The 22,108-nt window shown below is 43.5% G+C and overlaps 1 protein-coding gene across 4 annotated transcripts in view; it reads left to right on the top strand.

Moving 5' to 3' along the window:
- FYN (FYN proto-oncogene, Src family tyrosine kinase) overlaps nt 1–22,108 on the top strand; it is a 198,650-nt gene that overhangs the window by 77,826 nt on the left and 98,716 nt on the right. For all 4 annotated transcript variants that reach the window (XM_057738235.1, XM_057738230.1, XM_057738231.1 and 1 more), the window contains one exon: nt 9,971–10,040. The gene's annotated coding sequence lies outside the window, so the exon portion shown is untranslated. The remainder of the gene's footprint in view (nt 1–9,970; nt 10,041–22,108) is intronic.

Genomic DNA, 22,108 nt, shown 5'->3' with positions numbered 1-22,108 from the left:
ATAACTAAAATCTCAAGGATGTATTCTCGTGCCTTTGTCAACATTACATTTGGGGAATTAATCCGTGTTGTTATGAGTTGTAGTTTGTTCATTCTCATTACTGTGTAATATATTGTTTATTGTAATTTATTTAACCCTTCTGTTGCACATGGGCTTTGGGGTGGGTTCCAGTTTGGGGCTATTGCAGACAGTGCTGCTAGGAACACTCCTGTACATGTCAGTGGGTAAGTATCTTTAATGTTGCTGTAGGACAGGTTCCTTGATGGTGAGATCCTGGGTCACAGGACATAGGTGTGTCCAACTCTCATAAGATCCTGTCAGTTTTCCACAGTCTTCATCAGTTTACACTCTCACCAGCACTGTATGAGAATTCCAGTTGTTCTGTGTCATCACCAAGACTTTGTGGTTTTTGTCTCTGTCATTTTGGCCTATCTGGTAGGTGTGTATTGATAAGGCATTGTGATTTTAATTTACTTTTCTTTGATGACTAAACTAGAGCATCTTCTTATATGTTTATTGGCTATTTGGATTTCCCTTTTTTGTGAGATTTCTTCTCAAGTTTTTGCCCATTTTTGTATTGGGTCATCTGCCTTTTCCTTATGGGTTTGTAGGAGTTCTTTGCTGGATATATGTATTGAAATTATTTTCTCCACTGTGTGACCTACCTTTTGATTTCTGTTGATGTCTTTTGATAAGGATTCTTAATTTTAATACAGTACAAATTGTCATATTTTTCCTTCATAATTAACATTTTCTTGTGCTCTATTTTTTAAAAAATCTTTACCCATCACAAGATATGAAGGTATTCTTTGTCTTCTTCTAAAAGTTTTATTATTTTACCTTTCACATTTATTTCCACCGTCCACCTGGAATTGGCTTTCGCCTGTGTGGTAGAGATTAAGATGCATTTTCTTCCTATGGATATACAGTGTATTTATGTCCTAGGGCTGCCGTAGCAAAGTACCACAAACTGTGTAGCTTAAAACCACAGAAATTTATCTCCTCATAGTTCTGAAGGCCCGAAGCCTGAAATCAAGGTGTGGGCAGGGCCAGGCTCCCTCCGAAGGCTCTAGGGAAGACTCCTTGGTTGCCTTTTCCTAGCTGCTGGTTTGGGCTGGTAACCCTTGACATTCCTGGGCTTGCAGCTGCCCTGTTCCCATCTCTGCCTCTGTCGTCACATGGGCTTCTTCCCTTGTGTTTCTCTGTGTCTAAATTTCCTTCTTCTTCTAAGGACACCAGTCATGATGGATTTAGGGCCAACCCTCATCCACTATAACCTCATCTTTAACTAATTACATCATTAATGACCCTATTTCCAAATAATGTCACATTCTGAGGTCCTGGGAGGGTGGGGTTAGGACTTCATTATATCTTTTAGGGGAACACAGTCAACCCACAATACCCAGTGAACCCAGCGCTGTTTATCCAACTTCAGTGTCATCTTTGTCATAAATCAGGTAATTATCTGTGTAGGTCTATTTTTGGACCTTCTTCTTTGTTCCATTGGTCTAATTGTCTATGACACAGATACCACACTGTCTTAATTACTGTTATTTTTTAATGAATCTTGGTATCTGATAGAATAAGTCTTCCAGCTTTGTTTTTGTTCTTCAAGATTATCTTGGTTTTTGGCACTTTCTGTGAATTTTCGAATCTGCTCATCAGTTTCCACCAGAAAAAAAAAAAAACTCCTATTTTTTTCATTGAAATTACATTGAAGATGCAATCTGGGGGAGAACTGACATCTTTAAAATATTGAAACTTTCAGTCCGTGTACATGGCATAACCTCTATAATTAGGTCGTCTTTAATTTCTCTCAATAATGTTTTTAATGGTGTTCAGTGTTAAGGTCTTACATATCTTTTATTGGACTTATTCCTAGATATTTGATATTTTTTGGTGGAGATTTGTTTTGATGAAATAAAAAGCAGAGGAAGAGAAGCAAAGCTTCTACTGGGTTTACTGCTTCATGTTATTAAGGAATTTTCCCTTGTTTACCAGGCTTAGCAGAGCCAAGATTTAAGTCAAGGTCTCTCTGGGTCCAAATAAGAGCTGGGCAAATAAATTAGTTCTCTCTTCAAAAATGCAGTTTTTACAAGAGGCAAAGTGATTCAAAATATGGGATCCTTGGCTATAGTAAAATAGGTCCTTGGTAGAGAAAAGGTGGAGGCATGGGTTCAGCCGTGTTGCCACGTGGAGAACCGTGGCTGGAAGAGGTGTTGAGGCCATGATGCACATACTGGATGGGGTAGGCATCTAGATCTGGGGTTTTCAGTGTTTAGAACATTAGAGTTCCCTAGAAGTGCCAGGTGGGCCAGGAGGATGGCCAGGGTGGTGGTGTTTTGAGTCCTTTCCTTCTTGAACCGGAGCTGTTCTGTTCCTTGTCTATCTAGTATGTTGGAGTGTAGCATAAGCATTAGAAATACACATGCACTCGTGTCTGCTTGTGAATATACAAGGTTCTTGTACTAAAAAATTGCTTAAAGACTACCAGACTGGATATCCTTTAACATTCCATTCAGCTCCAGGATTCTGGGATTTTAATATTGTAGCCAGCCTGCACTCCAGGGGCTCTGCACACATCATTATGAACCTTGATCTTGGCAGCATTGTGATACTGTGTGTGTATCCCAGGCCTTCCCAGGAGCCACTGCAGAATGTCTGTTTGGAGGGTCTTGAGAGCAGTAATCCGGTTGGAAGAGAGCTCGGGGACTTGTCCAGCTGCATCACAGCAAAGCAGAGTTTTTGTTCAGATTCTGCATTGCAAATTGCTAGAAACAGCTTCATTTACAAGGGAAATTAGAAATAATTCAAATACGCTGCAAAACAGAGTTTCTATTTTATTTTTACCTGATACCTAAGAGTTGTGATCACCTGATAGAAACTCATTACCAGAAAGAAAAGACATGATTCTTATAAAAATATACTTCATTCTCATAAGTCTTATAGAAGCAGAATCTTTTTCCTCCTGATAGTCAACTAATTATTCCAATGGCATTTACTTCATTTATTTCTTTCCCAAATAAACCCTCAGCCTAGAGGTTTAAACATAACAATCATTGTCATTACCCTGAATAATAATGTAATTATTAATATATTATATGTTAATAATGTATAAAATTATTATTATGGGAAGGAGGAGGAGAAGAAATTATATCACTACTACTTTTACTGCTTAGGGTTGATGGAGATTACAGGGAGCCCCAGAACCCCATCCAACCCCTCCAACCACCCCTTTGCATGACTCAGCCCAACCACTGTGCCAATGAGCCCAAAATATATGCCTTGAGCCGCTTCTTGGGCAGCTGAGGATAAGCTCATTTGTTGGTTTGGGGGTTCCTTGCTCCACCATGAGCCTGAGTCTTCCTCATCTTGGCATGGCTGATGAGAGAGAGGACCAGCCGGCCCTTTCTAGCCTGACCTTCCTTGCCCTCTCATCCTGTGGTCGGTAACCCTTTTGTGCTGGCCCAGTGCCCTCCATGCTCAACTCTTTGTCTACCCGTCACTCTTCTCCTTTTTCCTGCCGCTCTTTACTCCCACTCCAGCAAATGATAAAACACACAACCACCACAGCCTTGCTTGAGTCTCCCCACCCTGTGGTGGTGAAGCCAGAAGGACCAGGGCCCCTGCAGGAAGGGAAGCAGGTGGGCCAGTGATGCCTTCTCAGAGCACCCTTCTCCCCCACAAGGGGCGAAGGCCACAGTCAGTCCTAAAGCAGGCTCGGTTTCCTAGGGAACTCTGTTTTCTGCTTCCTGTCCTCCTCCCTTACGAATGGGCTTTGTTTGCTCACTTGCTTGTTTAATGTATTATCCCACCATTTGGAACTCTTTAGTTTTGCAGACAATTGACTTTGGACTTGCAGGGAACACAGTCACATGCCCAGCTTGCGCGGCTCAGGACAGCCATAGCTGCAGGAGAGCTATGGAGGGGAGGGGAAGTCACCCTCCCTAGCCCCTGCCACCGCCCCCCATTCCTTGCTTTTGAGAATAAGACAGCCGAGACTCACACAGCTGTTCCTCAATGGGTGGGCCCTGCAAGTGTGCTGGCTTTACCATCAGCTTGCACCGGCGAGAGGAAGACTTGGAATCCCCGTGACAGAGCTTAGCTCATGTGGTCACAGAGGTGAACTAGAAAGGATAAAGCCCTCTGAGTGCAACGAAAGGACTAGGAGTGCCTCCTCTGTGCCAGGCAGTGGGCCAGGCAAGGTGCCAGCGGTTCAAAGGTAGATTTAGAGTAAGTTCCTGCCCTCAAGGATCTGGCTCTTTCCTTTGAAGCAGACAGTATGGCAAGGCCTATAGTACAAGCGTAAACAGTGAGATGAATTTCAGTGGAGGAAATTGGACAGGAACTTCAGAGAGGGATTTATATCCGAGTTGGGCTCCAGAGGCAGTTTGGGTCACCAGTCTTGCAGGTGGATGTAAGGGTGAGTGAGAGGGAAGAACAGGGCAGGTGAAGGCCCAGAGGGGGGACACGTGCTGGGAACAGAAAATGCTGTGGTAAGGCTGAGAGTGAGGGAGGAAGACAAAATGGGAGATAGAGCCAAGGTGGGTTTGGAATGGTGGTGGGTGGCTTTGAGTGCAAAGCTGAAGAGTGTGAGTTTGCACGAGTCATTGGTTTTTCTAACCGTGTCATCACCCTGAGTTTCCTAGGGGCTGGCTCAGAGGTGCTACAGGGGCAGAGGTCCAGAGCAGCTCCTTCCTTGCCCCTGTTGCGTACTGGGGTATTGTCTTTCTTTGAAGGGGTTTCCAGCGGCCTGTGCCGGAGACCCGTTCACTTATCTAGTCTGTCGGTCTGCAAGTACTTACTGAGAGCCTCCTGTACGTCTAGCCCCATACTCGGTTCTGCTGAAAGACCGTGGAAGGTTTTGACCCAGCGGCATGGTAGCAAGAGCCTCTGGGTCAGCGGCCTGAATTACAATTCCGTCTCTGCCGCCCGCTCCTCATAAATCCTTAGGCACATCTCCAGGCCTCGCTGGGACCAGTTCCTCACCTGTGACGTGCAGGGCTGGGCTGGTAGATCGTTCCCAGCTGAGACATTCTGGGACGGACGTGATCAGTGTTATAATCGAGAGTTTTCTTGTGTGTGGACAGAGTAGGAAAATGAGAGACTAGAGGCAGAGAGGCCAGTTAGGAAGTGATGGCAGGAACTCCTGTGAGGCGTCTTAAAAGTCTCAGCGAGGTCTTTTACTTATTCATTCAACAAACATAATACTCAGTGCCAGCCACTGAGCGCTGGGAATATAGCAGCGACCAAAACAAAGTCCCTGTCCTCAGGGTACTTTCTGTCTAGAGGGCAGCAGTGGGACTGGGAGCAAGGGTGATGGATCAAGAGATGTCGTTTGAAACTCATGACAAGGGGTGATAGCTGGAGCTGTGGGAGAGTATGTGAGGTACCAGGGAAGTGAAAGCAGAAAGGTTCAGAGGGAAAGAGAGACCTGAGGTGACGGAACCTGGGGAGCATTCTCTGGAAAACCAACGAATGCTTGCTCCATGGTAGAAGAGAGATTCTGTATCAAGCCAACGCAACAAACTCATCCCCAAAAATATCCCGTTGTGGCTACGAAGCTGTGACACTGAAGAGAGACTGTCCGTGTAGACACCCAGTTCTCTTGACTACATCACTCCCAGATATGAAGCAGAATCACACCCGAGCCATATGGGGTTTTATATAATATCAGGTCTATTGGGTTTCCTCAGAAAGGTCTTTAGTACATACCAGTGATGTGGTAAAAGTGTATGGGCAGCTGCTAACCCCTCAAATCTTCTCCCAGACCAGCTGTCTCTCTCCCATTCATTCATTCCCTTTCTAGCTCTCCTTTTCCCCAAGTTATTGGCGTGGACCCAGAAGCAGATTCTGAGAGCCTCAAGCTTTTCCTTATTTACCCTTCAGTAATTACATATCACAGGTTGTTTTCCCTATTAGAGTCTGGGGCTGAGCAATTAGTCTCCCATTGTCTTTGCAGGAAATGATATCCCATGTGACTTCTGCGGAAGGCAACGGTTGACCACTCTGGTTAAAAGAATTTGGAAAGCATTCAGCACTTCCTCTGGTTGATCGTTTAGACTGGCGGATTTAGAAAGCTTTTGGAAATGTGCAAAGCGAATAACAGTTGTCCGAACCAGAAATACTACTGGGTCAGTCCGTGAACAAAACAGACCTCTGAACTATTGCTTTGGTCTCTTGATGCACTGACGTGTCTGGACCCTTTACGGTGTGGCTGAGTGTGGTGCCCCAGCATTCTGTTCTTTGTATAATGTTTTATTAGAGACGGATTAGTCAGGATGCTTTCCAGCTGCAGATAATTGACAACCCAGTGTAAGGAAGCCTGTGCAATAAGAAATTTATTGGAAGTCTAGTAGCTCTGCAGACTTCAGGGTTGACTGAATGCAAACACCCCCACTCTGCTTCCCTGTTTTTTCTGTCTTTGCCCTCCTCTGTGGGCCAGCTTTATCCTTCATTTGGAGCAGGATAGCTACAGAAGTCCTAGGCATCACATCCCACACAACATTCACAAGGAGGGAATTTCTCCCAGAAGAATGAGGAGAAGCTCCCTGCACATCTTGTTGGCCTGAATAAGGTCACATGCCTGTTCTTGAACCAATCACTGGCAAGAGGAACGGGTTTCCCTTAGGTCAGTGCATCCCAAGCTTTCGCATGCTCACAGATCACCTGGGATCTTGTAAAACAGCTTCTGATTCAGTAGGTTTGGGGGTGAGGCCTGAGAGCTGACGTTTCGCAGAGTCTCCCAAGTGATGCTGATGTGGCTGCGGGGTACCCTGCAAAGCCTTAGACCACTCAGGCCCCCAGCCCCCACTGGCAGTGCTATCTCCTGCCCACCAGGCACTGTGGCTGAAGAAACATGGGGTATCTGTTAGGAAGAAGGAAAAGGGAATGGCCCAAGGCAGATGAAAACTGTATCAGAGATACTTGTATCCAGTGCACAGTAAGAATGTTAACTTTAAACCAGGGGCCGCAGGAAGTCTGTGATATGCATTAGAAGTAAAAAGTACATGCAGTGCTAACTGCTGTTGTGTGGGAGCACGCATAAACATCTTATTTACTCATGAGGATGTATACAATGCAGTTTCTGAAACAAAAGATTAAACAGTCGTGCTGCCCTCTTCATTATCATTCAGCTTTTAAAATTTAATACCATATATCTAGTGTAACTCAAAAGGAACAAATTCAAATGAAATGGATTTAAATGTCCTTAAGTATAAAAAGAGTGTGCCAAGTCCAGCCATTATTCTCTGAGTAGCTATCTCATCTGTCTTAGTTACTGGGGAGGGAGGGTACACCCCCACTTGTCTTACGAGTCACTTGACATGATGTCGGGCATGAAAAATGCTGCTTGCCAGCGGTGAATTTCTGCTGAAGCAAATGGTCACGGTGCCCTTATACATGATTTTCAGTGGAGAAAATCATTACGCTGTCTTCATTGGAAATGAAGAACTATTCTGTTATGTTTTGTGTGTTTCTCTTGGCAAAAGACATACAGGAGTTCTGAGCTGCAACAATTTTGGAAAAAAGGCTGGTAAGACCAAGGAACCAGCATCCATCCTGAAGCTGCCCCATCACAGACCCAGGGGAGCCCAGAGTAGAAGATGCCACCAGGTGTTGAGTAAACCCCTCCGAGATGGTCCCCTTGGAGGGGTTGCCGTCTCTGACCTCATACGCAGAGACATCACTCAGGAGGGGAGGTGGAATTTCACCGTGTCAGCGACTTGACCCGCGTGCTCTGGAACCACAGCTTCACATCTGTGAGACCTGGGGGAAGGCAGAGCAGCTCTTACTAACTGGCCTCACCTACATGGGTCACCAGAGCACCTGCACTTAGGGAGTCACTGGCTATTCGTTGTCTTTGCAAAGGCCCTAACCCTTGAGAGATTTTCAGCTCCTCGGGACTAGCTGGGGAAAGCTGCTAGGCTCCAAGCTCCACCAGGGCAGAGATTGTGCTCATGTCACACAGGTGCCCCATGTATGGACGGAATGATTGAACAGTGTTCCAAGGAGATGTGCCAGTCAGCCACACTGACCAAGCAGTCACTCTCTAAGGAGAAATAAAAGAGGGGAACATTTTGTTGCCTACCTTCAGTAATTTTATAATCTAAATCTACAGTGTTTAGGTGTCCCATCTACATATTTAGAACCTCCTGGCTGCCAGACAGAGATGAAATAATATTAGTATTAGCTGAGCCTGTGTTCTGCAAGCAAGACTGCACAATTATTCACCTATTGGTTCACACAGTGCTGACTGAATGTCTTCCTACTGTGTGCTGTGAGGCACGCCAGTCTCCGTCGCCAGGAGAGGAATTAAAAAAAGGGAGGGGAAATAGGCCCTTCCCTTACAGCTTAAAAGATTTGCAACTTAAGAAGTAGGATATGATAAACACATTTAAAGTTTTTATATCAAATAAAATATAACTTTTAAAAAGTGAAAAGCAAAGAGGGGTAAGATAATACCAAATTGGGAAAGTCCAGGTAGAAAGGGCTCAAGAAGGTGATGAGAGTTACCCTAGGCCTTCAAGTGGGGCTGGTAACCTGGGGTCCAGGTGTGGAATTCTTGGGGAGGGAGTGTCTGTGAACTTGGATGGGGGAAAATTATCTATTTTCGCTAACCCTTAATTGCAACGTAACGCTTCGTCCTGTTATGAAAGTAGTGTTAGCTGTTTGTCACCAATAGAAATTCTAGGTGTTATCGTATTACATTACAGTTACAGATATCCTGAAGTCTCATTTATGCCTAACAGAACTTTAAAATTACAGTAGTCATTAGACTTGTCCTGGAACTTATTTAACTATGGAAAGAAGCACATCATAATTTTGTTATATATTCTGGTAACTGAATATCAGTGTACTTCTTTTGAATCCTATGCATTTTGTGTGTCAACGCCAAACATTTAAAAACATTATTCTGAGAAATGTGTCTCTAGACTGTTATGAACAGAAAGGTAATGGCCTTAGAAAATGGTGAGGCCACCTACCGGCACTTATGGGACAGAAGACACTCAGAGAAGGGTCTGGGATGCCCACAGGCTGAGGCAGGATGGGTGGCTGGATGCTGCAGCATCTGACGGGAAGATGTGGGAACAGAGCGGAGGTGAGTGGGAGGCTCAGGCTAATGTAATTTCACAGGTGAACCTGCAGGTGGTGGTGAGCAGTAGTGTTTCTGCTGAGGCTTTAAGTTGTGTTTAGGAAGGAGCAGGATTGAAGGGGAAGGAACTGGAGGCCAGGAGAGGGGTTTCGGCAAGGAGTGATGCTGACCAGACAGAGTGTAAAGATGAGAATAGAGAAAAGGTGGTGTGTTCCAGAGGGGCCATGGACTCGAAGGGCAGGCTCGGGCCGTGGTTTGCAGCGCAGGTGAGCAACGTCGGCTTAGGCTTCAGGCCTCTGTGACCCGGAGAATGAAAATAGCTCCTTACCTTCCCCAAGTGCTTCCTGTGCCAGATGCTGTCTTAAGCGTTTCCATGTCATTTATATGTCACTAAATTTATATTATTTAACGCGCATACAGCCCTGTGAGGTCAGTACAATCATTCCTATTTTTCAGATAATAAAATGAAATCTAGAAGCCAGCAGAGGAGAATGGAGTGTTACTGAAAGAGGAAAGGGGAATTGCTTTGGGGTGGGAAAAGGGCTATGATTTCAGTTTTAGATATCTTAGCATTGTTCTCTTGTCCTCAATTATTTTAAAAGGCTAAAGTTTCAAATAAAGTATTTATAAGCACAGTTTCTGGTTTATTTCATTGTCCAGATTATTTATTTGTTAATAGCGAGTGCTGAGTTAATTTGTAAATTAGTTTTTCATCTTTCCCGTGAAAAACAAAGGGGAATCTGGCAGTAAGAGTTTGATACATTGATGGGTGCCCAAAACAAGGAAGATGTTGTGGTTTCCAGAAGGGAAACACAACATGTACTAAATTACTCCTGCCTAATGATGCATTTTTCCTTTTGTTGTATTATTTTTCAGGACCAGTGCAGCAGCTGTATTAGAAGACATGTGGTATATATAAAGTTTGTGATCGTTGGGGGAAATTTTGGTAAGTGTCACTGCATTTATTTCTGCGACCTTGTGAAGTAAATGGTGCTCATAGAGGGAAACCATGGCCTTGTTCTCTGCTTCTTTTAAAGCTGCACTACACTCGACAAAATAGATTCTATCATTAAATGTGACAATCCGTTGGTGTTTTCTGACAGTCTGACATTTTTTCTTGCTGTTGTTGATGTTATTAAGCATTATGGGGTTTTCTAAGATGTAATACGAAGTCTAGGCTTTAGGAAAACTCCCAGATACAGGATGAAGAATTCTTTGGACCATTTAGCTTCTGTTCTGAGCCACCCGTGGAATGTGAGAGTAATAAGCTTGCCAACCAAAAGAATAAAAAAATGTTTTTAAGTTTCCGAAGTAGAGAGATCCTTTGGTCTATATGTTGAAATGAGAGAGAAACAGGCAGGTCGCTGCTTGGGGAGTGGGACATGAAAGGGAGTTAAGGCTCCAGCATGCCTGGCACCCAGCCCACCACCCAGCATAACAGCAGCCTGAGACCAGGAACATCAAATTCAGCAATCGCCCAGAAGACCCTACTAGCAGTAGTCAAAAAGGCAGGAGACTTGGATTAAAACTCAAGTTCTACACTTACTGGTTGTTACATAACCTCTCCGAGCCTCAGTCTCCTCGTCTGTAAAACGAGGCTTGCAATGTTACCTACCTCATAGGGTTGTTGTGAGAATGAAAAAAGCTAGGTAATGCTGGGGCACCATGGGTGCTCAATAAAGCAGTTATTCTTTTTTTTTAAATTTATTTTATTGACGTATAGTTGATTTATAATGTGTTAATTTCTGCTGTCCAACAAAGTGATTCATATGTATACACATTCTTTTTTTATATTCTTTTCCATTATGGTTTATCACAGGATATTGAATATAGTTCCCTTTGCTGTACAGTAGGACCTTGTTGTTTATCCATCCTATTATATACAGTAGTTTGCATCTGCTACTCCAGTCTCCCAATCTGTCCCTCCCGCTTGGCAACCACAAGTCTGTTCTCTGTGTCTGTGAAAAGCAGTTATTCTTGATAACAGAAAACCCTTGTTTGGAAACTGGACATTTGCCATTGAGGTCAAGGCAGCAAAAGGTGTGCGTATCTTCCAATAGGAGGGCCACTGGGGAGGGGCTAGCCACACCCCGTTTCCTATCACAGGGAACATCACAGCTGGTCACCACAGTCCCTCCTGCAACGTCCACTGCATAACACGCTATGGGAAGCCCTGAGACATTTGCCATCTCCCCTAACCCTGTCAGCACATTCTTTTTTTTTGTTGTCTTTTTATTTTATTTTAACATGCAAAAATAAACTGCATATATTTAAAGTGTACAATTTGATATTTTTTCTTATTAGTAATATATATATATGGCAATCCCAATCTCCCAATTTATCCCACCCCAACACATGCACCCCCACCCCCATATCAACACATTCTTAAACCAGCATAGCTAATTTAACTTCCTTCCTGCCACCTTTACATCCAAGTGTGATCACATTGTTGGAGCTGTGTTTGGTTTTGGAGTTCATGTTATTCTGAAACAAAATACCGAGAAGAAAAAGTGGGGTCGGGAGGAGATGGTACCCTTGGTTTGGACCTCAGTTACCATGTTGAGGCTTTCATTTCCAAACCTTTCTTTGGACTTTTTTGGCTATGCTTATTAGGGAGCCTTCACAGAGATCTAATTATTGGATGGACACTTTTGAGCTTTGACTACAAGAATTTGATTTTGGGGTGGGGCCTTTACCTGTGCTTGGAGAGAATCAATCGTGTCACTCTAGATGGGCTGATGGTTAAGGTCACGTGTCTGGAGGTGACATCCCTCCAGTGTCAGAGGATCAAAGAGATGGACATGACCTTAGGGATTGTCTGGCCCAGTCTTCTAGTAGCCAAAAAAAAACCTCTCCTCCAGAATTCTTGACAGAGGGGAATTCATATTCTCTCAAAGGTGGGGTTTGCTCCTGCACAGAGGAACTTTCTCCAATTAAAAAGTGATTCAGGGCACAGGGAAATTTAAGAGGGTAAGAAAATTGTTCTCGATCTTGATTATAGTGGTATTGATACAACTGGAGGCTTTTGTGAAAACTCACAGGACTGTACAATAGAAAGGGTGAATTTTGCTGTAGTTAATTAAACCTTAATCTTTTAATAGGAAAAAAAGACATATACCTGGACATTAGCTCAAATTGTTAAAAAGAAAGACAGAGGAAAGGAGAATAGGAGGGAGGAAAGAAAAGCAGTCTAGTCCTTCTGTTGAGCTACAATATGTGCTCAAGGGAACAAGGACTTGGTCGTCTTCCTTCCTGTCGTTTCAGAGTCTGGGCAGTGCCTGGCATGTAGCAGGCCTGTGATACGTATTTACTGAGTCACCGACTGCCCTGAGTCACTCTGTAAGCCGTTAGAGACAAGTGCCCTCACTTTCCCACACACCAGCCCACCGCATATTTGAAGATGCCCTCCTTCCTCATTCTCCTGCTCTGGGCTGAACTTACCATCTCTGTTCTTTGACTGTCTCCCAGTGTTATTTTCCTTTCCCTCCCCACCCGGCGCCTCTCCTTGAGGAAGCATCTGCTTTACCACTCCCTACAGGCATGGCCCAGTGCTAGAAATGCAGCCCCCCAGGGGGTCTGGCCGTGGAGGAGTACAGTGGGTCCTGGCTTCTGTAGATGGTGTTAATAGACACCAGTCCTTATCCCCTGAGGGCCTGGTAACTGGATCATGAAGGATTTCTTACCAGTGTCTTCTAAGAATGGAGCTCCTAAAAGTAGAGAGGCTAGCGGTCCAAGAGATCAGGTGGCAGCAATTCCGTCCTCGTAAATGTCTTGACTAAAATGAGGTCAGGCCCTGCCTCCCGTCGTTTGAGACAGCAGTGGTGCTGTTTATAAATCTTTTGAGGCAGTACTCTGTGACTGATCCTGATTCTTCACTCTGAGTCAAAGGAAATTTAGAAATTCTGAAATTTAAACTTGTAGGTACCTTGAAAAATCCAGCTTTTTTTCCTGGCCATGCCAGGGGGATCTATATAAACAGATAAATAGAGAGAAAACAGTAATTCTTAATCTGGGTTGCTTTTGTCCTCGCAGAAGACATTTGGCAATGTCTGAAGACATTTTTGGTTGCTGCAATGGGGGAAGGGAGGGTGTGTGCTACTGGCATCTGGTGGGTGGAAGCCAGAGATATTGCCAAAGACCCTAAAATGCACAGGGCACCTCCCCGCTCCACACACACACAGAAACGATCCAGCCCAAGATATCGATAGTGCTGAGGCTGCGAAACCAATATGGAAATAATAATAATAATAAAATCAATGTCTAAAGTACTCATTATTTCGAAGGTTTAAATTTTTTAATATTTTGACATTGAATTAAATGTAAATATATAACTGGAAAACATAAAGAAGTTTGTTCAGAGAATCACAGAGCGGAAAGGGCTCCTAAGAGGCTACATTACCACTGACTGCAAGCAAGAAATGATCTAAATGAATTCAGACAGATGGGTGTCTGAAGACGTATACTGAGGACTGTCAACTAAAGCTAAAAGCGAGACTCACACAACTTGATCCCAGCATTCACACAAAAGAGAGAGTCTTGTATTTTAAATTTCAGCCCCAGCTTTTTCAGATGTTTGTCTTCAGATGACCTCTGAGATGAAACAGTATTTCAATCTGGGCTAGTCCATCCTTTTGAATCAAGGGTGTGATTCTGGTGTGATGAAAATGTGCTTAGGGAGGAGAGAGATCTCATTACCGATGATGGAGGTTGGGTATTTCAGTACACAGGGCTGTTTATTTGCATCAGTTTGCTAGTGATACTACAATCTGGTTTACCCGGGCGTTGTTGAGAGCTTGTGTAGCCCAATAGGGCTGCATTTGCTGAAGCAGGAAGATTAAAGCAACATATGTCAAGTTGTGATATAGGACAATCCACTTGAAAAGACTTTAATTATAGGGCTTATTTCGGGAGGGTAACTGTGCTTTTTGTGAGATATATTTTGGGATCCACTAACCCAGCTTCAAGGCCAGTAATATCTTCCCAGAAAGGGTGTGGTTGTGTGCTTGTGGACATAAATATTTTCTTACCAAAAGCTTTGGTATTTGATATTTTCCTTCAACTTTACTCCCCTTCATTTTTCTTTTTCTGATAATCTTTCCTCTTGCAAGAATGCTATGAAAATGCATTCTGGAAAGCTGGAGAGGAGAAGGATAAAAGACCTCATTTAGAAGTCCACGCCAAGAGATTTAGGGGCTTTACATTATCAGCCTGCTGTTTTTAAGACAAATGGAATTTGAAGGCATGTACTGAAGGTAATAGTAAGCAGAGTCAAGGGAGACTACAAAAACACCATGTTGGGGCAAAATATTTTAATGTAAGTATCTGTAGCAAAACTACGCATTTATAGCTAGCTGTTTCCAGCACCCCCTTTCCAACCCGTGGGTAATTCTTGTGGGCTGTTTCAGTGCTCTTTGGCTAATGACCTGGAGTGAGTACCTGCTTTCACTTTTGTTCTTCAAGATTTGTGCCTTTTCCCTGCTCTGCCTCTGGTGCCTCAGGTCGATCCCTGGTGGGGGTGGGGGTGGGGGTGGGGGCGTCTTCCTGCCTAGCGCTCCAGGTGGCTCCTGAACCACGGCTCCATTCTCCCCTTTGTCAGGGCGTACAGGTTGCATGCAGCAGCCCTGCTCAGCCTCTCAGATGCCCTTCCGTGAGCACCGCTGGAAGCAATAGAGAACAGAGCAGTACCATGTGCTGAAAGTCATACGTGCTGGCCCTGCTCTGGCATGCACACGCACAGAAGCGCCACGCTCATAACCGTGCACTCTTGATGTTTGAAGTAATTCCCACAATTGTTTATCTCTTGCTCGCTAAGAGAAGTATTCTCTTTCCAGGTTAGTTCTGGTGCCATCCTAAACCAGCTTCCTCGAAGCTGCTTTGAGGCTGCCCTCCTGCTTGTCTGCTCTAAAAGCCCATGTACTTAGAATTCACTCTAAAATTCACGCTGTTGTGTGGTTTTCACCTGCAGCAACACTTATAAACCAGAATTTCCCACTTATGGAGGGGAAGCATTTTCAGAATAAGTAGCTGTTGTGTATTCTAGTACGTGACTGGAGAGCTGACACTGTGTAATACGTCCCACCTGGGATCCAGGTGGTGGCACTCACCCACCTCCCGGCCCTGCCCCTAACTGACAGGCTGCCCATGGGAATGCATGTTATGATACCATTTGTATAACCAGCTTAGGTTCATAAGAAGCAGCCACACATGGCTCCTCCCAACCACGTCTTAGGTGGTGGAGCAGGTGTTATGCCCAGATAGAATCTGAGGCTCAGACACTTTAGCCTATGTCTCAGGCAGGGGGCGTTTGGGAGTGTGGGCATGTGTGTTTTCCTGTTCTCAAAGAGTAAGTCACTGTTGGCATGTGGAGAGACGGGGAGGGGCCAGGGTGGTAAATGTCCTGCAGTGTCAGGGACAGCCCTGCCCACTGGAGCATTGTCCCCGGCACAGCATTCATCACACCCCCACTGAGCAGCACTGCTCTGAGATTGCATGGCTGCTGTGCAGCAGAGCCGGGCTCATACCCACTCTCTCTGAATCCAGGATCTTTATGGCCCTCTCCACATTAAAGGCACCACAGAATTAATTCCCACGTCTTTGAGAGTGCTCGCTGCAGTAAAATTGAACTCAGAATAGCTGTTCCTCGGATTATGCCATTGCTGTTGTACACACCAGAGCTCAGGTGCAGCACACTCCGGGGGAAACAGCCTCTCTGAGACCTCAGTGGCCCCACCAGCCAGCACCGTGTCCCTGCCGTTCCTTTATTAACGCCCAGTGCAGGTGGAGAGAGAGACAGAGAATGCTATCTTTGGAAGACATCAAAGAGGATGCTCCACCCAAAGCCTTTGATCCAATCCTACTGGCTTACAGACCATGCATAGGGTCAATTAAGTATCAATCTCAGGAGTTTCTGATACTATATCTTAGGCTCCATATCTACCTGGAACACTTCTACAGCCTGTTGGAGTTTTGTTTAAAGTTTGGCTTTGATGTCAGCCAACAAAGAAGCCAAGATAGCAGCTACATCAGTTTGAATGAGCACACATGAAATTTATTAGAGGGGTAAAACTAAAACCATGTTGAATGAAAAGGCACACAGTAAAGCTGATCTGAATATAAAGGCTGAAGGGATTATGAAAAGGGGAGGAAGTGATAGTATCTTTTTTTTTCTTTTGGTTTTTTTTTTTCCCCTTCTTTCTCTTCCAGTTTCTGTCTGTTTTTCATTTTGAAAATTTTCAAACCTACTGGTTTTGGAGAATAAAACAAATACCAATTGTTCTAAATTTGCCACATTTGCCTTCTCTATTCCCTCTTCCAGTTACTTATATGTAATATATATAACAGGTATGTAACAGATCTGTGATAAATAACATATATGATGTATAATACATATAGTATACATTATATAAATTTTTGCTATACCATTTGAAAGTTGCAAACATCTTGACAGTTTACCTCTAAATATTTCACCATGTATCTCCTAAGTATAAGGATTTTCTTCTATATAACAACAATACTATTAGCTAGTAAGAAATTTAACAATAATTCTGTAATATTATCTAATATCCAGTCCATATTCAAACTTTCCCAGTTGTCCCTGGCTGGTTGTGGTATAAAATGTCTTGCCTTCTGGGCTTGTCTGTTCCTTCACAGTGTTTTTTAACTTGCTCCTCACTTCCTGAAAATTGTTAGATCTAGAGGTTTGCTATTAGATGTAGGTTAAGCTTCTTTTGGCAAGAATACTTCATAGGCAGTATTTCATGCTTGATATTACATCCCATCAGGAGGCATGTTGACATCATCTTGTCCCATCATGCACAGTGCTAAGTTTGATCTCATAGATCAGGTGGTAACCAGACCTTACCAATGTCCAGATACGCTTTGAGTTGGTAAGGCACCTACGGGCTGGTACTTGGGCCCTTTGTCAACATCCTATCCCCCACCCACCTTTCATCCAGTGCTTTGAGTATCAATGAATAATCCTTGCCTGCATCAGTTATTACACTGGGATGGTGTCTGGTATTTTTTACTCTTTGCTTTCACTTCCTTAGTTCTATATAGTGAAAGATCTAGGCCTTCATATTTTTCTATGATGACTTTTAAGCCACTTCCTTGGTAGTCAGTTAGATTTTGCTGTGATAATAGATTATGCTAAACATTTTTCTTTCTCACCTTCAGAATAAGAAGGAGTAACTTTAGCAGAGCATTTACCACATACCAGGACCACAGACTCCTTACCTGTAGAACTCCTTTCACTTTCTTCTGTCACAACAGCTCAGACTAGCAAGCGAAGTGACTTGCTCAGGATCACCCAGCTCCCATGGTGGAGCCAAGGTCAGGCAGATCTGTCAGGCTTAGAGCCAGGGTTTTCCACTCATTCGGGTTCCCTCTGACCCCCAACCCTGGCTGTGTCCCCCGCCCTACGGTTCTTGCCTTAGGTGAATGCCTGCCTGATTGGTGGGTCCATAAACAGGGAGAGTCAGTGAGGGCCGGGCTGGGCAGCTGGACAAACACAAGCCACCCACACCTCAGAGGGGCAGGTGCTACTGGGGCTCTGACAGACGTAGACCCAGTACCACCAAAGATCTCGATTCGTGCGTTAACCATTCCAACTTTTGATATTGGCAGCTAATTTATATATTCTGATGCTTTTCAGCCAAGTCAGCAGTTTTCAGCAGCAGCACCGCTGCTGGCTGAGGCCGCCTTGAGTCAGTCATGGCTTTGCTTAGAAATGGAATTCATTGTTTGTGTGCTTACTTGTTTTCAACATCCTCTTTTAAACAGATGCTAATATTCTTGAGATGTGATACTGTTTTGATGTGGGGATGTTTGATTTTTGAAGAGGAAAAGTTGGGCTTCATGGAAGTGTTCTTTAACTGATACATTATTATAAAACCTTCATTTTATGGGATTTTTTTTTTCACTGAGTCAACACAGTTTATTGCTGAACTTCACTTTCACACAGACTATTTCAAAGAGCTTGAACAAGTGTGGGATGGGGGCTGGGGGAGGGCCAGGTGCCCCTCAGGAGCCAGGACCCCCGGCTGGCTTCCCCAGACCAGAGCACGGGAGGGAGCATCAGGCCCTTCAACCTCCGAGCACCAGCGCTCCACGCGCACGCGCACAGCAAGCCCGCAGCTCCTCACACATAAATACAGACACGCTTCACAGAAACGGGGTTTCTTAACCAGTAGGCTCACAGCACAATAGTAGATGTTTTATCTGTAGCTTTGAAGGAAAGCAAATGCATTTCCCTCTGAATATCATCTGTAGAATTTTTCTTTTTCAAATTGTTCTCTGAGTCCCTGCAGGGCAATAGAGTCCTTCAGTTTTCCCCAACTTGCACTCCATGGTCTCTGTGTATCTTTAACTGTGTTAACGGGTCACAGAAGAACCTGTGAACTTGTTTCCATGAGAAGAACTGAAGCAGAACTGGCAGATAAATGGCAGCACGTCTCAGGGTGGGCCTCAGTTGTTGTAGTGCTGGCTGAGGATAAAGACCTATTAGGTTAATTCTAATTGTTTTTAGCAGAATTATTCTTGAGTTTGGAGTGGTGGGGAATGATTGCAGGTAAAAACCTTCTCTGGTCTTACTTTATCCTGCAGGAATTTAGTCCTGCCCTCCCATTTTACAGATTCACAACCTGAGGCACAGAGAGATTGAGTCATGCCCAGGTCACACCTAATTAGCCTGCGTCTCTTGTGATTCCGCCTGGCGTTCCCTAAAACTGAAATTTTCAGTCAACAAGTAGTAACTGTAGTGCTTCATCCTATGTGCCACCTCATTGTCTGCAGTGCTTATTTACATCCAAACCCTCCGTGGCCCAGGTTCTCACCACCAGTAGCGTTTAACAGGTGAAGAAATGAAAGTCCAAATCACTGTTGTGCAAACATAGAAGATAAGGAACATGTATAATTATAATTTTCTAGTAGCCGTGTTAAAAGAAAGTAAAAAGAAACAGATAGAATTAATTTTGATAGTGTACCTTAACCTAATCTATATCTAAAATATTATCATATTGCCATGCAATCACTATTAAAAATTATTGGAGGGCTTCCTAGGTGGCGCAGTGGTTAAGAATCCGCCTGCCAATGCAGATGTCACGGGTTCAATCCCAGCTCCAGGAAGATCCCACATGCCACGGAGCAACTAAGCCCGTGTGCCAAAAAAAAAAAAAAAAAATTATTGGAAATTTTTGTACCGAGTCTTTGAAATCTCAGTGTGTCCTTTACATTGAACAGCACCTCTCAGTATAGCACCTTTCAAGCATCCAGGGTGGCCTGTGGCTCCCAGTGTTGGGCAGCATGGCAGTCTGGTGGCCCCAGGTGATTCTCAGCTAGATTCTTTAATTGAAATCTCTTGAGAAAAACTTAATCAGTTTTCTTATTCTGCCCCCAATCTGAGGCCACATATTTCTGTCTTCTTTGTGTCACTTTTTCCCCAGCTAACTCTAATTACAGGGAGATGCTTGGTTTGGCCATAACCACAAGCTCAGCAGTTTTCTACCAGTTCTGGCAGCTGGTGAGACCAACATACTCTGCCTCGTAAATGATAGTGTGAAGCGTTCTTCCAAATTTCTCCACAACAGTTTCCATGATTTCCTTTCTCTTAGGAATAACTCAATGGCATTTTGCAAAGCCAAGGTGATTTTTAAAATGCATCCTTTCTTAAAGACCCATTCTAATCAATGGATTCTTAAAATACATGCTGCATAGTAGTCTCCCCAGGACCTCAGCAGAACAAGCAAGCATGATACATTTTGTATCTGTTTTTATAGCAAGTATCCCTCTGTTTTGATTCATGATGATTTATTCTTTTTTAACTAATCAAATGATTCCCCAATATATGAGTCCCATTTTGAGCATTATTTACAGTGACACTGAGAGCATTATTCACGATGAAACGTTAGTAAAGATCAGATTCCGTTTCCACTAAATGTCAAGTCTCTGGCCATTGACCCCATTATTTGAAGTATTAGACTGTAATACAATCCCAGAAACAAAAAAGATAGAAGAACAGTGACAGGCACCTGGGGTTTGTTATGATGGACTTCACCCAAATAGAAACCCTGATTTGTAAGAATTTAAATCTGAATAGGGAAAAGATCATCCCATATTCTTAATTAGAAGCCAGACCTCCACATCCTCCAAAATTCTCAGTTAAGTAAAGGATAGAGAAGATAATACCTTTTTTGTGATCCTGTGGCCTTATCCAGTAATTGAAGGAAGACACCATAAAACCAGATAAATGCAGTTCCCCTAATTCCCTGCGGTGCTGTCGTCTTTAGATTTTGACTTGGTATCCATCTCTCCTACTCACAGACCCACCCCTAAAATCTGTTATTTAAAACATTTTAGGTGTAAGGTTGTGTTTGGAATCAGAACAATATGTTGTAAGGGCTGTTTTCTTCTCTCATCCAACTGCTTTCCTGTAATAATGCTCACATAGACCCCCAAATCGTAGTCCTCTTATTCACTCTGATTCAAAGGCATTTTTATTTCTTTGAGTGGCTATCTCATGTTCATTTCAGAATGTCATTTAGGAGCTGTATTTCTGCTAAATAACCAAAAATTATAGTTGACTCTGTCCAAGTGGCTGAGTATTTAGGTTTTGCTTCCAAGTGTGGTGCTGAGTAGAAATGTTTCCGTTTCATCTTCAATATTAATAGTTGACTGAGAGTGATGGATTGGCCTGGATATGAGGAGAAGAAAGGAAATCTAGAATACAGTGGTAGACCATCATCTACTACAGGGATTCTTGACCTGGGGCTTTTTATCAGAATCACCTGAGGAGCTGTTAAAAATCCTGGTGCCCAGGCCCCACTGTCAGAGGCCCTGAGGACTGGACCCAGGCAACTATGTGAGAACCACCTCCTCTTACTCAATTGCGTCCATTTGTGAAAACTTAGGGAGATATTTACTATATGAAAATTATACCTCAATAAATTTATTTTCCTGAAATATAGGCATACATTGAAATTTTTGACACCGACCATGGAGAATATTTTGACTGTCAAATGCTCTATGGTCTGAAGATAAAGCTCACAGTTGAAACAGTCATTCACTCACTCAGTAAATGTTTAAATAGCAATGCTATACATTGTTCCTGCCCTGGGAAGACAGAGGTACACTGAGACACAGTACATGCCCCTAAGGGTTTGTTTTATGGATGATACCAATGTCCAACGATTGTGATGCAATGTGAAGTGTAATGAGTGTATCTATAGGGCAAAAAGAGAAAAGGAGGACCCCCCCCCCAACAAACATATACACACGTGCACACGCGCACACACACACATTGCCAGTCCTACCCCACTGCCTTCTTGAAGGTGGAAGCAGGTAAGCTGTGTGAGAAGATTTCACAGAGAGGCCGCAGAACATGAGTCCTGAGACACAAGTAAAGAAGTAAAGAAGAGTCTGCCTGTTTTGCAAAGGAATTGATCTCAAAATTTGGTGCTAAAGTAAAACAAGGTCTTTATGACATCATTTGTTTTTTAAGGTTGATTTCAACAGCCTTTTATATGATTCAATTAGTTTATCCTGATCTATCTAGTCCCAGCCCAAGTCATGATGACTGATACCCAATAGGTGTGCAGCACAGTAGGTGTGCTGAGTTGCATTGATGCTGCCAGTAGTTTTGCCTTTCCCTTGACAAACCGTTCAGATACAGTGGTATCCTAGGGAGGGTAATAATACCAGTGTATAATTTTCAAAATAGCACCCAAGTTACCTAAGTATTACTTTCAAAATACTAAAAAATTTTGCCCTTAAAGGAAAGCACATTTAAGAATATGTGAGTAGTTCCTGCTGGTACATGTCATGGTTTGATTTGATTTTTATTTTTGGCGGCATTAACTCTTCTTTCTAACCCAATTTTTACTCTCTCTCTCATTCTTAGATATATCTGAGGTTTTGGGAGAGCGACTGGGCCAAAAAATCAAATGATCATGGCATTCCTTACTGAGTCTGTCATTGATGTAGACACAGAAAACACCATTGTGTTTTCCTGGATATTGA

Source organism: Hippopotamus amphibius, chromosome 6 (genome assembly GCF_030028045.1).
Source record: "Hippopotamus amphibius kiboko isolate mHipAmp2 chromosome 6, mHipAmp2.hap2, whole genome shotgun sequence".
NCBI classification, from domain to species: domain Eukaryota; kingdom Metazoa; phylum Chordata; class Mammalia; order Artiodactyla; family Hippopotamidae; genus Hippopotamus; species Hippopotamus amphibius.
This window is presented reverse-complemented; position numbering and strand designations above follow the sequence as displayed.